Source organism: Bos indicus, chromosome 13, assembly GCF_029378745.1.
Source record: "Bos indicus isolate NIAB-ARS_2022 breed Sahiwal x Tharparkar chromosome 13, NIAB-ARS_B.indTharparkar_mat_pri_1.0, whole genome shotgun sequence".
NCBI classification, from domain to species: Eukaryota; Metazoa; Chordata; class Mammalia; order Artiodactyla; family Bovidae; genus Bos; species Bos indicus.
Window position 1 is genome coordinate 42,510,053 of NC_091772.1, and position 14,041 is coordinate 42,524,093.

Below are 14,041 nucleotides of genomic sequence, written 5' to 3' on the forward strand. Positions count from 1 at the left end.
AGAACTTTGGCTACCTGATGCGAAGAGCCAGCCTATTGGAAAAGACCCTGATGCTAGGAAAAATTGAAGGCAGGTGGAGAAGAGGGTGACAGAGGATGAGATGGTTAGATGGCATCACCAATTCAATGGACATGCATTTGAGCAAGTCCCGGGATATGGTGAAGACAGGGAAACCTGGTGTGCTGCAGTCCATGGGGTCGCAAAGAATCAGACACGACTTAGCGACTAAACAACAATTCTAATGAAATCAGCTTTCATAAGATTACAGATAGCTGTGAGTCAAACACTAACACAATAAATGTGATTTGAATGACAATGAAAGGAGAGTCCATGACTTTGGTGAATCTCTTTCATACTCAGTTTGAACAAACACCAGTAAAATTTGATTCTAAACCACATTGGAGTTTAATAAAATTTCTCCAAGCTTAACCAAAGGTCCACCTATTTTAAGCAATATTCATGTAACAAAACCCAGTACCAAGAGCATCCTTTGGGGTCCCTGAGAGACAGATTTGCTCAATGCTTCATTAAACGTCTCTCCTCAATGCGTGCCCCTAACACCCATGTTCAGTGACCACCATGCATGCAGAAAACACTCGTCATAGCCTGGAGCCCTGGGGAGGCCATTTAACCTTGGCCCATGTTGATAAAAACCTCATCTTCCACTTACTACAGTATAATGTTTTCAGAAGAGGAAAGTGATCATAAACATTCAATTGTGTTAGAAGAAGCGCATCCTTTGAATTTAAAGTTTTGGTGATGACAGCATGCCCCGCCCTTTTTTGGCTGGATTGTGAGGCATGCAGAACTTCCCAGACGAGAGATCAAACCCATGCCTCCTGCAGTGGAAGCTCAGAGTCTTAAACCCGGACCACTAGGGAAGTCTGACAATGCCCTTAAGGGAATGATGTGAAGCATCACCCCTATATCATGGTCTGTTCAGCTGTTTGTCCATCATGCTTCTGCGGAACAATGGGAGAATAACCAGAGAAATCAAGCATGAGCCCAGCTTCACAATTGCCAATATTTTTTTTTTCCCTTGGCAAGCCATTTCACAGCATTTCCTAAAAAGATAAGGAAAAGCTCACAGGGCTAACATGCAGATGGTTGTTCACAGACATACTATGAATTCTGAGACGCAAAAAGAAACCGACACAGGGGAAATAGTGCAGGTGGCTGGCCCTCATGTGCTGGAGTTATGCTAGATTTCTATAAGAAGAGGCATTTGGCCAGTGCAAGGATCATCAGATCATTCAGACTATTAGCAGGTGTGAGAGACTCCATCCTTATGGACAAAGAGCCTGCATGTTGTCCTTGTGGTCCCAGGCATTGGGTCCGTGGTGCTCATACTCACCAGGAGGAAACAGACATAGAGAAGGCAAGAGAGAAGCCTCACTGTGCAAAGTGCTGAGGGTTCCTGTCTGGCTGGTCTCCAGGGAGGATGCTGTCCCCATTCGGAATTGGGATGGTCCCACCGTGGCTGTCCTGGATGTCAGCTGAGGGTCCCAGAAGGAAGGATCTTTTCTCCTTGATAATGAAAACCACACCACATATCATGCCCCTGTCACTAGAGAAATGCGAAACTGAGTTAGGAAAACAGCCTCTGTTCAGTTAAAAAACAAATCCACACAGCAACAGGTGCATGCTGCTGATGGCATGTAGGTAGGAAAACATAGGAAAATGTCCCCTTTGCATGGTTCACCCAAGGTGCCCATAAATATCCACCTGATATCTGTCAGCAAAACATCTGCCAGCCTGCAGTGGTGCTGAGCAGATGAGTCATCAGAAACCTCAAGCCTGGAAAAGTGAAAGCCACCAGGGGGTCTGGGGGATGGCCAGTGTCCTCCTCAAACAGGTAGAACCTGAGAAGTTGGAGGACACTCCTCAGAGTGGAGAGAAGTATATTTAGAAACAGAACATGTTGCTTGGAACAGTAACCTTACATAAGATGCTGCTCATGGAGGTCTACACCGTGAAATACAGATTCAAAAAGGATTTAGCAGAGAAAGCAGTGGTGTTTGGGGGAGGCTTGGTGGAGGAGGGTCAGTTTGTAAAGGGGGAGCAGCTGTAGCTTGAGGTCAGATCCCAGAGGACAGTGGTCTTTCCAGCACACCATCCAGTGCTCTGCTGGCCCAGGCTGGGTGAAGTCTGCATATGTTTCAGCATGGCATTGGGTGGATTTTCCTCTTGTGTTTCTTCTAGGAAATAGGAGGAAGATCTAGGTTTCAATAGGGTAGCCAATTCCTGAGTCTCCTCTTCTAGTCCTTTTGTTTTTATCCCTTTTGAAATGTCAGTAAGCAGCAGATCACCCAAACCGAGTTAAATACAGTGCAGACACTTGAGGGTCCTGTGAGCAGTCCCCTCCCCCATCACCTCACCTCTCATTCATTCCCCCAACCCCCGACTCCTGATCCCCTCAACTTCCCAGCCCCCCACCTGGCTTTGCAGCCCCTCCTGCACCCAGAATATTCTCTCCTCCCCTTCACTGAGCTAGTTTCTCGTCAGCATCCAGGTCACAGTGTTCGTGCCCCTGCTGACAAAGTCTATGTTTTGGCTTGTTTATTTTCTGTCACACTGGACACCGCCAAGCCAACTTAAGTTGAGTTTCCCAGAAGCGATCAGTGATGTGAGGACTGATGAGCACCTGATTTACTGGGAAATGCCCCCTGAAGACCAGCCGGTCAGCAGGGGGAGTAAGATGGGAGGCATCCAGGAGGGATGTGCTTCAAAGCACAGAGGCGCCCGGCCTGGCTGCAGGACCGGGGATGGGGGTGGTGTCCCCATGGACACCATGGACGGAGCAGGCCATGGGTGAGTCGAGTTTAGCCTCCAAGGTGAGGACCGGAGGCAAAGTTCCTGGATACATCCCCAACTCAGCACTGAGTAGGCGCCTGATGACCCATTGCGGTGATGGGTCTATCAGTGAATAAACGACTCTGTCCAAGGGCCTCCAGGTCAATGTCATCCTTTTTTATAATCAAAATGCAGCCAGACTCTCCCTGTGTGAGCACCCAAGCTCCTTGAGCATTTATGCTCCTGGTGAGCATTTATGTGACCTGGACTTTGTTTAAGGGGATGCTTTAAAAAGTCTCCAAAGTCAAGTCCACAGGGCAGATGTGGGAACAGCGCTCCACAGGGCCTGTGGTGGCCCCAGGGCCTCCAGGCAGTGATTGGCTTGGTGCTGAGACACAATAGCAGACTGTTTACCGCAAACCACAAAAACAGAGACAGGCTCCAAACAAGGAATAAGGAGAAAGCAGAACATGAAGACTGTTATTGGCATTTCATTAGAGAAGAGAGAAATCCCAAGGTCATTCTAGCTAATAGACCTTCCCCGTGACTGCAGAGAAAAGAGGAGAGAGTAGGGGGGCCCCACCAACTCCACTCAGCCCCCTGCCCATCCTTAGAGTGTCCATGGGATTGAGCAAGATCGAAGCTCCCAGGGACAGCCTTGTGGTCCCTCTGGAGAGGACGGAGTCAGAGGTGCATGTGGACAAGCTCGGCATGGCCACCGGGCCGCTGTCCCCTGCAGAAGTTTGTCCATCTTGGAACAAGATGAAGAGCCTCGTGGAAGCTGAAGAACCCAGGAGAACTGAGGACAGAGAACAGAATGAGTGACTGTGGGCCTGTCATTGTTGTCGTTGCTGCCTATTTGCTGAAGCAGACGTTGGTCCGGAGGTAGGTATCAGGGCAGACAACTTGGGACAGTCCTGACATGTGACGGTGAAGAGATGCCCCCAAGACAGAATCCCCATGACTCCCCATCCAAACACCTCTCTTGAGCCCAGCAGCCTCTATGTAGGTAGGTCCCAGCTGTCTAGGGTGGGGCCTGGGCATCTACATCTCTGACAACTTCCAGCAAGGCCGATGCTGCTGCCCCTGGACTGCACTGTGAGCAGTGAGGGCAGAGAGCATCACTGGTCGGTGGTCCAGGCAGCTTCTAAGCCACTTCATGGAGAAGATACAAGAAGGTTTCTCTTGCTAAAGAGGGGCTGCCCCCAGTGCCTCCTTGGGATGCCTGAGGGCCCCTCTCTCCTTCTTCTAAGGAGGGCCCTTAACCCATCTACAAGGCTCACCCCTTGAGCTCCCTGCCCCAGGACCCTGTTCCCAGTAAGGCATCACTTGACCCTCCTCATCATCCTGGTTGCTCTGGATCCTTCTTGACGTGAGGTGAGAAGTAGATCACCCAGAGGGATCTGTGCAGTGTGGGGCAGACTGGAGCTCCTGCCCCTCCTTCTAGAACCTCCAGGTGGCACTGGCCTCACTCGCTGCCTCTGCCCAGGAACTTCCTCCCCAGGCTCTTTCCACGAGTCCTCGCTGCCCACACTTAGCCTCAGGGGGCAGTGAGGATGGCTAAGAATCCTGTCCATATGTCTTCTAGAAATGTAGCAACAAACTGGTGCAGCCTCACGGAGGAAGCAGGTGAGCTCCTTGCTGGGTGGATGCCGGTGGCTCGGGCAGGGTCCTGGCATCAGGCAGTGTCCACTGGAGGTCAGTGTGTTCCTAAGGGGCTCGCAGCTCTGCCCTCTGTTCCAGCTGGAACTGCCCACCGCCCTCCACGTAACCGCCCACGTCCTGTCTGCTGTCCTTAGCATGGGCTGGGGGTCAGGTGTGAGAATGTCAGACTCCTGGCAGACAGGAGAATGTCAGACAGGAGGCTGACCTCTAATCCACCAGCTCTGAGTGCCTTCTCACAGCACCCGGGTCCACCTGGCAGGCAGGACGTCTGCATTTGGGAGGCAAAAGCTAAGGGAAGGATGCCAGGGACTTGGAGGAGAGTGTGGAAGGAGCCAGCTGCCACATCAAAGAGAGAACAGATGCCTCCCCAAATAAGAGATACAAATGGCAAGTAAGCACGCAGAGATGTCCACATCACCACCTCCGGAGAAGCGCGAACTGAAGCCAGCACAAGTGAGCCCCGCACAGAGCGTCGCAGGGCAGCCGCCGGGAACCGACGACCACCGAGCGCCGCGAGGATGCAGAAGCCAGCCGGCTTCCCCGGAAGACAGCTGATCGTTTTCCTGTAAAGTTAAACACCGTGTGACCCAGCAACCCCATTCCTGGTATTTAAAGACACGAATTCTATGTTCAAGCAGAAACTTGCATGAGTGCCTCACAGCCTTTATTAGTAAGAATGAAAAACTGAAAATAAAAAGCCTTCGGTGGACGAACGGATGGACACATAGCGGCACTTCCTTATCGTGGAAAATCACTCAGGAATAAAATGGAGTGAACTGCTGACACCCCCGGCAGCCTGGGTGACCTTTGGGGCCTGGTGCTGAGGGGGCTGGTCAGGGGTCTTGCCCTGGGCAGAGCTGTATCCTAGTTTAGGCTCTGGGCCACGCTTATGTAAGAGGTGCGGTCATGGATGTGGGGATGCGTTCTATCTTTGCAGTCCCTACAGGAACTCTGTTCTAGTTTCGACACTTTTATGTGAGTCTAAAATTGTTTCAAAGGGTGTGTGTGTATGTCTGTTTGTGTGTGTATACACATATACATCTCTGTGACTAGACTTAGTTGAAGAGTTTTTAGATGTGACCTCACACACAGACACAGCAAATGAAATAATTTATTCATATACATACATACACATACTGTACAAGGCCATCTGTGATGAATTTTAATACTCTATAATCTTCAAACTAACTAAAATACAATTTAAATACATGCATTCCTTTCAATAAAATGAAGTATTTCAGAACAGTAAAGAAACTTGGGAAATGAGTGATTTTTTTTTTTATTTTTTAATTGAAGGATAATAGCTTTACAGAATTTTGTTGGTTTCTGCAAAACATCGACATGAGTCAGCCATTGTTGTTGTTCAGTCACTCAGTCATGTCCGACTCCTTGCGACCCCATGGACTGCAGCACACCAGGCTTCCCTGTCCTTCACCATTTCCCAGAGCTTACTCTAACTCATGTCCATTGAGTCGGTGATGCCATCCAGCCATCTCGTCCTGTCGTCCCCTTCTCCTCCTGCCTTCAGTCTTTCCCAGCATCAGGGTCTGGGGAAGTATACATATGTCCCCTCCCTCTTGAACCTCCCTCTGGTAACTGATGACTTTGAACAGCCCAGCCAGTGACTTGATAAATGGCCATAGGTTTACTGTGATGGGATCTTGCACAGAGGCATCCCTTGGTTTAGAAAATGCTCTCATTTTACAAACTAGGGAGCCCACCTCTGCCACAGGTGCACACAGACATGCGGGGCGGTGGCCATGCTCAGTGGCAAGGGGTTGAGGTACACCAGGTAGGCAGGCCCTGGGGTCCCTGCTCCTAGACAGACGGCTTTCTCATTGCTGCAGAGGTGGGGCATGGGCTCTGAGGACCTCACCCTGCACAGGGGCTGGCAACCTTGGCCAGTCCCTGATGCTACGAGAGGATGAAGAAGGCATTGAACAGGCAAGAGGTCCACAGTCAGCCTGCTCCAGAGCATGACAGCTGTGGCCCCCACTCCAGCCAGAGAGGCTTCTGGAGCCTGGCCAGGTGGGGGGTCCAGGAGGGAAGGGGCGGCTGGGCTCTCAGAGGAAGGCCCTGTGGTTCTCATTGGCCCCTCCTGAGGCACAAGTAGCTCCTGCACTTCCTCAGGGTGCAGATCCTCTGTGGTGGGTGGGCAGACGGGTGAGGACAATTGAAAGGGTGCTGTGTCCCCAGTGCTCATTCCCAGGAGGTGTGCGCCCCACCTCTCTGGCAGACAGACCGGTAAGGATGGTTGGATGATGCTGTGTCCCCACAGCTCATTCCCAGGAGGTGTGCGCCCCACCTCTCTGGGCAGACAGACGGGTGAGGATAGCTGGATGGATGCATGTCCCCATAGCTCGTTCCCAGGAGATGTGCACCCCACCTCTCTGGGCAGACAGACAGGTGAGGATGGCTGGATGGATGCGTGTCCCCACAGCTCGTTCCCAGGAGGTAAACGCTCCACCAGGGCCCCCGCTCCCTGCCTGCCCTCCTCGCCTCTTGGTCGAGGGTAGTGTCATCCTCACAGGCCCAGGTGAGCTGTCCGCCCCCAGGTTCACCTGGGAGCCCTTTGTCACTGGCCCCGGGGGTGGACGTGCAGCCACCCGTCGGCTCGGTGGCCGGGCTTTGTTCCAAGAGCCGCCTTGGGCTCCACGCGTCTCCGAGCTCCTGAGAGAGCAAGTGTGTGACACTGACACTAAGTGGCTTCTCTGCAGAAACACGAAAAGGACAAACTTGATGAAACGCCAAATCACAGTGTAAAATGAATTATTCATGTGTCATAAAAAGAGTGAATTCAATATTTTTTTCATTTCCCCCCCATAACTCTCACAGTGTTTCCATTAAAGTGTAATGAAAAAAGAGGGAAAAGTGAATGCAATGCCTAATCCCCAAAAGAAAGAATTCAATTTAAAGTATAATTTTTTTTCCTCCTAAAATGGCACGTGTGAGGGATTTTTTTGACTTTTTATTTCCGAAATAATTTCAGACAGAAGAATTGCAAAAATGGTATGAAGAATCCCTATATGCTTGTCACCCGGTTTCCTTTGGTCTTAACCGTTTACCGTTGGGTACGTTACCGTTCTCTCAATGTACATATGTTTTCCTGAGTTCTTTGCAAGAAAGTATCAGACAAGATGGCCTTTTACCCCTAAATGGGCGAGGTATGTTTTCTAAAAACAAGTGCAATTGTAAAAGTCAGGAAATTAAAGTCATTCCAGTACTGTCATCTCATCTATAGACCTTATGTACATTTTTCCAGTTCTTTCAATACTGTTCTTATAGCAAAAGGGGAAAACAATCAGACCCAGGTCAGGACCCAATCTTGCATTTTCTTGCTCTTCTCTTTTTGTTGTTGTTTAGTTGCTAAGTCGTGTCTGACTCTGCAATGCCATGGACTGGCTCCCCTCTCCATGGGATTCTCCAGGCAAGAATACTGCGTGTGTTGCCATTCCCTTCTCCAGGGCATCTTCCCAACCCAGGGATCCAAGCCACGTCTCCTCCTTGGCAGGCGGGCTCTTCACCACTGAGCCACCAGGGAGCCCTGAGGCTGTTCTCTGATCACAGCCCTCTATAATCTGGAACCTTTCTTCTGCCATCAGCTTCATGTTCTTGACATGTTTCAAGAGTCCAGGTCGGTTGTTTGTCAGGGGAGCCCTCCTTCTGGGTCATCCGGTGATTCCTGCTGGTTGGATTCAGGTGATGATGCTGTGGGCAGGGCCCCCACGAGGAGACATCTGCCTCCACGTGTCCTGTTACCAGCTTGGCGTTTCCGTGGGACACCTGACAAGCGGTGATCCCATCCCCTTTTGCAAGTGGCATCTGCCAGGTGTCTCCCAGCCAAGCAGCATTTCTCTGGAATTAATAAACATCTTGTGAGGAGGTGCTATGCGAGGATGGAGCACCCCACTTAGTGCTAGCTGTTCACTTACTGGTTTTAACATTCTTTACAAGCTCCTAACCTCATGTCTCCTTTCGTATTCATTAGCTGGGCATTCATCCATGGGGTAGAGTTTTCCCTTCCCCCATATTTATTTATTTACACATTCATTGCTTCATACAGACTGGACCATTGATTGTTAGTTTATAGGTTCCTGTCCATCCTTACAGTGTTCATGGTGTGTTTATTCTCTTTGTTACAGATTAAACAGCAGGTGCCCCTTCTGGTTGGCTCTGTGTCCTTTTGATACAATTCATCCTCTCTTACCCATTTTATCATCATTTCCTGTGCAGCGAGCTGTCCCAGCTCTGTTTTGGATTTGGCAGCCCTGACCCTGAAATCGGTCATTTCTTCAAAGTGCCCTGGTTCCACATATTGGAGAACCGTGTTTAGAAACCGATGTCTAGGTACTGGGTCTGCTCATCACCTGGGAGTGGGTATGTTGTCCCAGGCCCTTTCCACAGACTGAGCTGGAAGAAACATATAGCACATACATACACAAGCACATCTGTGTAACCGTATGTGTACACAGTCCCTGTGTACACAGACATACTTATTTTTTTAATCTGTTTATAGATAGATGGAAACTAACAACCTCAGTCTAATCCAGTCTGCTCACATCAGTATCACACACTCTTTTTTCAGCTGCTCTTTATCCCATGGGCTGGACGCCTCACCGTTTATGTAACCACTGTCCTTCGAATGAGCGTTTAGGTCATTCCCAATATTTTGCAATTACATACAAGGCTGCAATGAATAACCTTGAGCATGTGTATTTTTCTATTATCGGAGGTGAATCTTCAGGATAAATAACCTAGAAGTGAGATTATTGGGCCAAAATTCAGCATGTATTTAATTGTGCTGCACATTAACAGATCTGCTTCCTAAGGTGGCACCAATTTGCATTCAGCCAGCCTGTGTCCCCACAGCCTAACAGACAGGATGGCTGGTTTAGGTAGAACACAGTATCTTCATGAGGTTTGGCTTCTCCTTTCTTCAAGCGAGGATGGACATCATTCCACTTGGATGAGACGAAACCATCAGAGCACCCAGGCCAGGAATTTCAGATGCTGACCCTGCACTCATGTGACTCTAAGAGTCAAGTCCTAGTTCAAACCAATCCCAACCCATGGTCCCAAAGCTACCTTGGACTTTTCACCTGCAAAGAATAGGGAACCCAGTGGGTAACATGTTATATCTCTCTGACAGGTGTAACATAAAGGGGAAGAATAAGATCTAAAAGGGATAAGCATTGCTTTATGCAATTACATGAAGCTCTTACGTGCAGAAAGTCACACACGAAGAAAATCACACTGGGCAGGAAGCTATGACAAACCTAGAGAGCATATTGTTTTTTACTTACAAAAGTTATATTTATACATCTAGTAGGTAAAGCAAATTACACCCATTTCAAAATACATATTTAAACACACATCTGAGTACCTTTCAAAAGGCAAGAAGTTTTTAAGAGAACTTCAGTTTAGCAAACAAAGCTAAATGGGGAGAATTTAAGTTTGCACTTGACATGGTATTTAAACAAAACCAAAAGGCTAAAACTCAGTATTTAGACAAAGAATGCAGTTCACTAGTCACTAGGCAAAGAAAATGGCCCATAGCAGATGGCACACAGAATGTCCTCCAAAGAGATATCACTTTGCCAACAAAGGTCAATCTAGTCAAAGCTATGGTTTTTCCAGTAGTCATGTATGGATGTGAGAGTTGGATCATAAAGAAGGCTGAGCACTGAAGAATTGATGCTTTTGAACTGTGGGCTGGAAAACTCTTGAGAGTCCCTTGGACTGCAAGGAGATCAAACCTGCCAATCCTAAAGGAAACTAGTCCTGAATATTCATTGGAAGGACTGATGCTGAAGCTGAAACTCCAATACTTTGGTCACCTGATCTGACTCACTGGAAGAGACCCTGATGCTGGGAAAGATAGAAGGAAGGAAAAAGGGGACAACAGAGGATGAGATGGTTGGATGGCATCACCGACTCGATGGACATGAGTTTGAGCAAGCTCCGGGAGATGGTGAAGGACAGAGAAATCTAGCATGCTGCAGTCCATGGGGTCGCAAAGAGTCAGACACGACTGAGTGACTGAATAACAGCAACAGTAGACTCGTGGGGCAGTGGTGCCATGCTGGTCAGTGTAGACCTGGGCACCTCTGCGGTCTTAACCCTCCGTGGCCTGGTGGGTCTGACCTGCGTCTCAAGGAGTTCCAGTGCTGTGCTGAGTTCTGATCTGCTCCACTGGCTGCTCCTTGGGCCCCCGATGCAGTGTCTCCAGGTGGACCGTATCCCACGTGCTCCATGTGAGGATGAAGGATGGGGGAGCCCCACCTGTCAGCACGTCTGCTCCTTTGTAAGTTTCATCACCAATAACCTTGCTTCTTGTAGGAAAAACTAGAAATGCAAAAAGAAAGGAAAAAAACCACTGATGTGCCCCCTCGTCTGGAAGCAGCTTAATTTCTGACATTTTGGAGGAAATATGACTTGTTCCACGTTCTACCTCTTTCTTTCCCTCGGTTATTATAAGCGTCTTTCCAGGGCAGTGAATAAGTACCTACATCACCATTTTCCATGACTGCGTAGAAAAGTCCACATGGAGTCCTCTGTGATTTTGCTGTTTTGAAGCAGTGCTGTCGGGAGCACCATGCAGACTTCACAGGAATTCCCGATTCCCAGTGCCTCCTGGCCTCTGCCTCCCAACCCAGGCCATGCAGAGATGCTCCCCCGAGCAAAGATGCTTCCCCCAGCAGAGATGCTTCTCTCCAGCAGAGACGGCCAGGGGATGAGGGGGCAGTGGGGGCCCAGGGAGCTACTGTGGGGGTGAGGCCTTGAGAGAGATGAGTGACAAAGGGGTGCAGCCCCCTGCACCCTTGCACCCTCGTGTCCATGCTCACAGGGCTGATACGTGTCCAGCCGGGCTCTGTGATTATCCTATGAAATCTTCCCAAGGAAGAAACCTCAGGGGCGGAGAACCAGCTCTCTGCATGGAGGTCACGGCTGAAGGCAGACTGCCTGGCCACGGGGAGGGGGTCCAGACCTGCTCTGCCCACTTGAAGCATCTGTTCCTCCAGCCACATGGACAGTGAACGCCTTTGGATGCTTGCATCCTGCCTTGCACACACTCTAATCTAATGACCAGTGAAGAGGATTTTCAGAAACAGTTGCTGTGTGTGGCTCGTGTCTTGGTGGTGGCAGTTGTGTGTTTTCTCTTCTTGGTTTGTGGGTGTCCCTGTCACCGCCCCAGACCCCCACCCCCGTCTGATGGCACAATGCCCAGGACTAATTGTATCTACAGCATTTCTGCTGATGGGAGGGAGAATGTACAGAGAGCTGGGCTGTTTTTGTCTGCCCTGTAATTTATCTGAGTTTTTAAAAACCAATTTTAATCAAAATTGACTAGTTGTTTTGATGCCATGTAGCCACAACTTTGTAGTTTACAGAAGTGGCTCCCTTATACTCTAAATAAAACTCTGGGAAGATTTTGAGGGGTGACCCTTTACATGGTTGTGTCATCAGAAGCTGTTTCCAGAGAGGGGAGTCGAGGCCCAGGCATCTCTGTGGAGTCTGTGGTCACAGCTCGCACTGCACTACTCTTCGATTGGAGGATTTCCCACTGACCCCTCTGGCCGCCGGCCTCCCCGTCGCCACCGTGAAACTGAGCAGTCAAGAAGTGGTCATCAGAATCCCAGGGCGGAAGGGTGTGGAGAAGACACCCCAGCTTCAGACAAGAAGCCACTGAGGCCAGTAGGGTTGGCAGATGACCAGACACTGCTGTTCAGACAGTGGAGAGCACAGAGGTCCAGAGTGACCTGGCCAGCTGGCCAGTTCTGTTGTTTAGGGACATTGTAACCTCCCAGAGGCCAGGGTGTCTTTTGCCAAATAGAAATAACCAGAAAAATAGCCACAGCTGCTATTTCCAGAGCTGCTGTGAGAATCCAGCCAGCCCACATATTTAAACTCATAGTAAACTAAAACAAAACCTAAAACCTCCAGGGAAGCCCAAAGCCTGAACAAGTACCCACAATCAGAGATGTCACTCAGGCACCAGGATTCCCACCTGCATAGACTGACCTGTCACGTGACGCGCATCCTCTCTGGATCTGTCCTTCGGCCCCATCCTCTGTGTCTCTCCTTGGCCCTCAGGTCCTGCCGACTGTGGGGTCCCTTCCCCAGACCCCATGCAGAGGCCCATCAAGGGCAGCATGGCAGTTCCAGCCCAGTGCTGAGGTTCCTGGAGACCCCACCTGGCCTCCCCATCCCGGATGGAGGGTTCTGGCCTCCCTGCAGTGGGGCACATGTGCGTCTGCCCACAGCCCTCAGTCCCAGACCCCGCCACATGTGACGCCTCCGTGGGGCTGCTGGTTCCACCTCTGCAGGAGTGAGGATGGGTGTCCCCCCTTCCCTTTATTCTTTGGGAGGCGATGCTACAGAGGAAAGGCAGGAGCTCTGCAAACCTGGCCCAGCGGAGGGGAAAGGGAGGGGTACTGGGGATCCGAGGTGTGTGTGTGTGAGCATCTGGATGTGTGTCTGGGTGTGTTTGTGTATGTATGCATGCGTCTGTGTGTATCTGTATGTGTCTGCGTGTGTTTGTGTGTCTGTAACCGTGCGTATGTATTCGTGTGTGTGTGCATGTATCTGTGTGTGTGTGTGTGCATGTGCATGTGTCTGTGTCTGTATGTGTCTGCGTGTATGTCTGTCTACGTGTGTGTGTGTAACTGTGTGTGTCTCTGTGTGTTCAGATGTGTGTTTGTGTGTGTGCATGTGTCTGTGTGTGTCTGTATGTGTCTGTGTGTTTGCATGTGTAACTGTGTGTGTGTGTGCATGTGTCTGTGTGTATCTGTGTCTTTGTCTACATGTATGTGGGTAACTGTGTGTCTGTGTGTATCTGTGTCTTTGTCTACATGTATGTGGGTAACTGTGTGTCTGTGTGTATCTGTGTCTTTGTCTACATGTATGTGGGTAACTGTGTGTCTCTGTGTGTCTCTGTGTGTTTAGATGTGTGTGTGTGCATGTGTCTTTGTATATCTATATGTGTCTGTATGTGTGTCTGTGTGTGTGTCTGTGTGTGTCTGTGTCTGTATGTGTCTGTGTGTGTCTCTGTGTGTTCAGATGTGTGTGTGCATGTGTCTGTGTGTATGTTTGTGTGTCTGTGTGTGTAACTGTGTGCATGTGTTTGTGTGTGTTTGGATGTGTGTTTGTGTGTGTGCTTGTGTCTGTGTATATCTCTGTGTGTGTTTGTGTCTATGTGTGTGTTTGTGTGTCTGTGTGTGCACATGTGTCTGTATGCGTGGAGGGCAGCTGGGTGCTGGGTGGACAATGTGTCACCCGCTCCCACCCCGGGGGCCCGGGAGAAGGTCAGTCCTTGCCATCGGGGTGAGCCCCTCCCCGTGTGCCTGTTTCCCCCCCAGACAAGACACAAACAGTGCAGCAGGAAGCTTCCTACACAGGCACAGTGGAGGCTCCGATTTGCAGTTTTATGTGCGTTTGATTAACCAAAACAGGAGGGACACCGGGGCTCAAGACCAGGCCCACGACATCCTTATTTAGGTCACAGTCTAAGGAAAGAAGGCATTCAAGGCAGTGTCCTGGCCCCAACACCAGTCCTGCCTCGTCCTGAAACCAGGTTGATGTC

General features: G+C 49.9%; 1 protein-coding gene across 4 annotated transcripts in view; it reads left to right on the plus strand.

The window, feature by feature from the left end:
* Positions 1-14,041, plus strand: part of SYNDIG1 (synapse differentiation inducing 1) — a 102,696-nt gene that overhangs the window by 56,370 nt on the left and 32,285 nt on the right. The window lies entirely within an intron of this gene.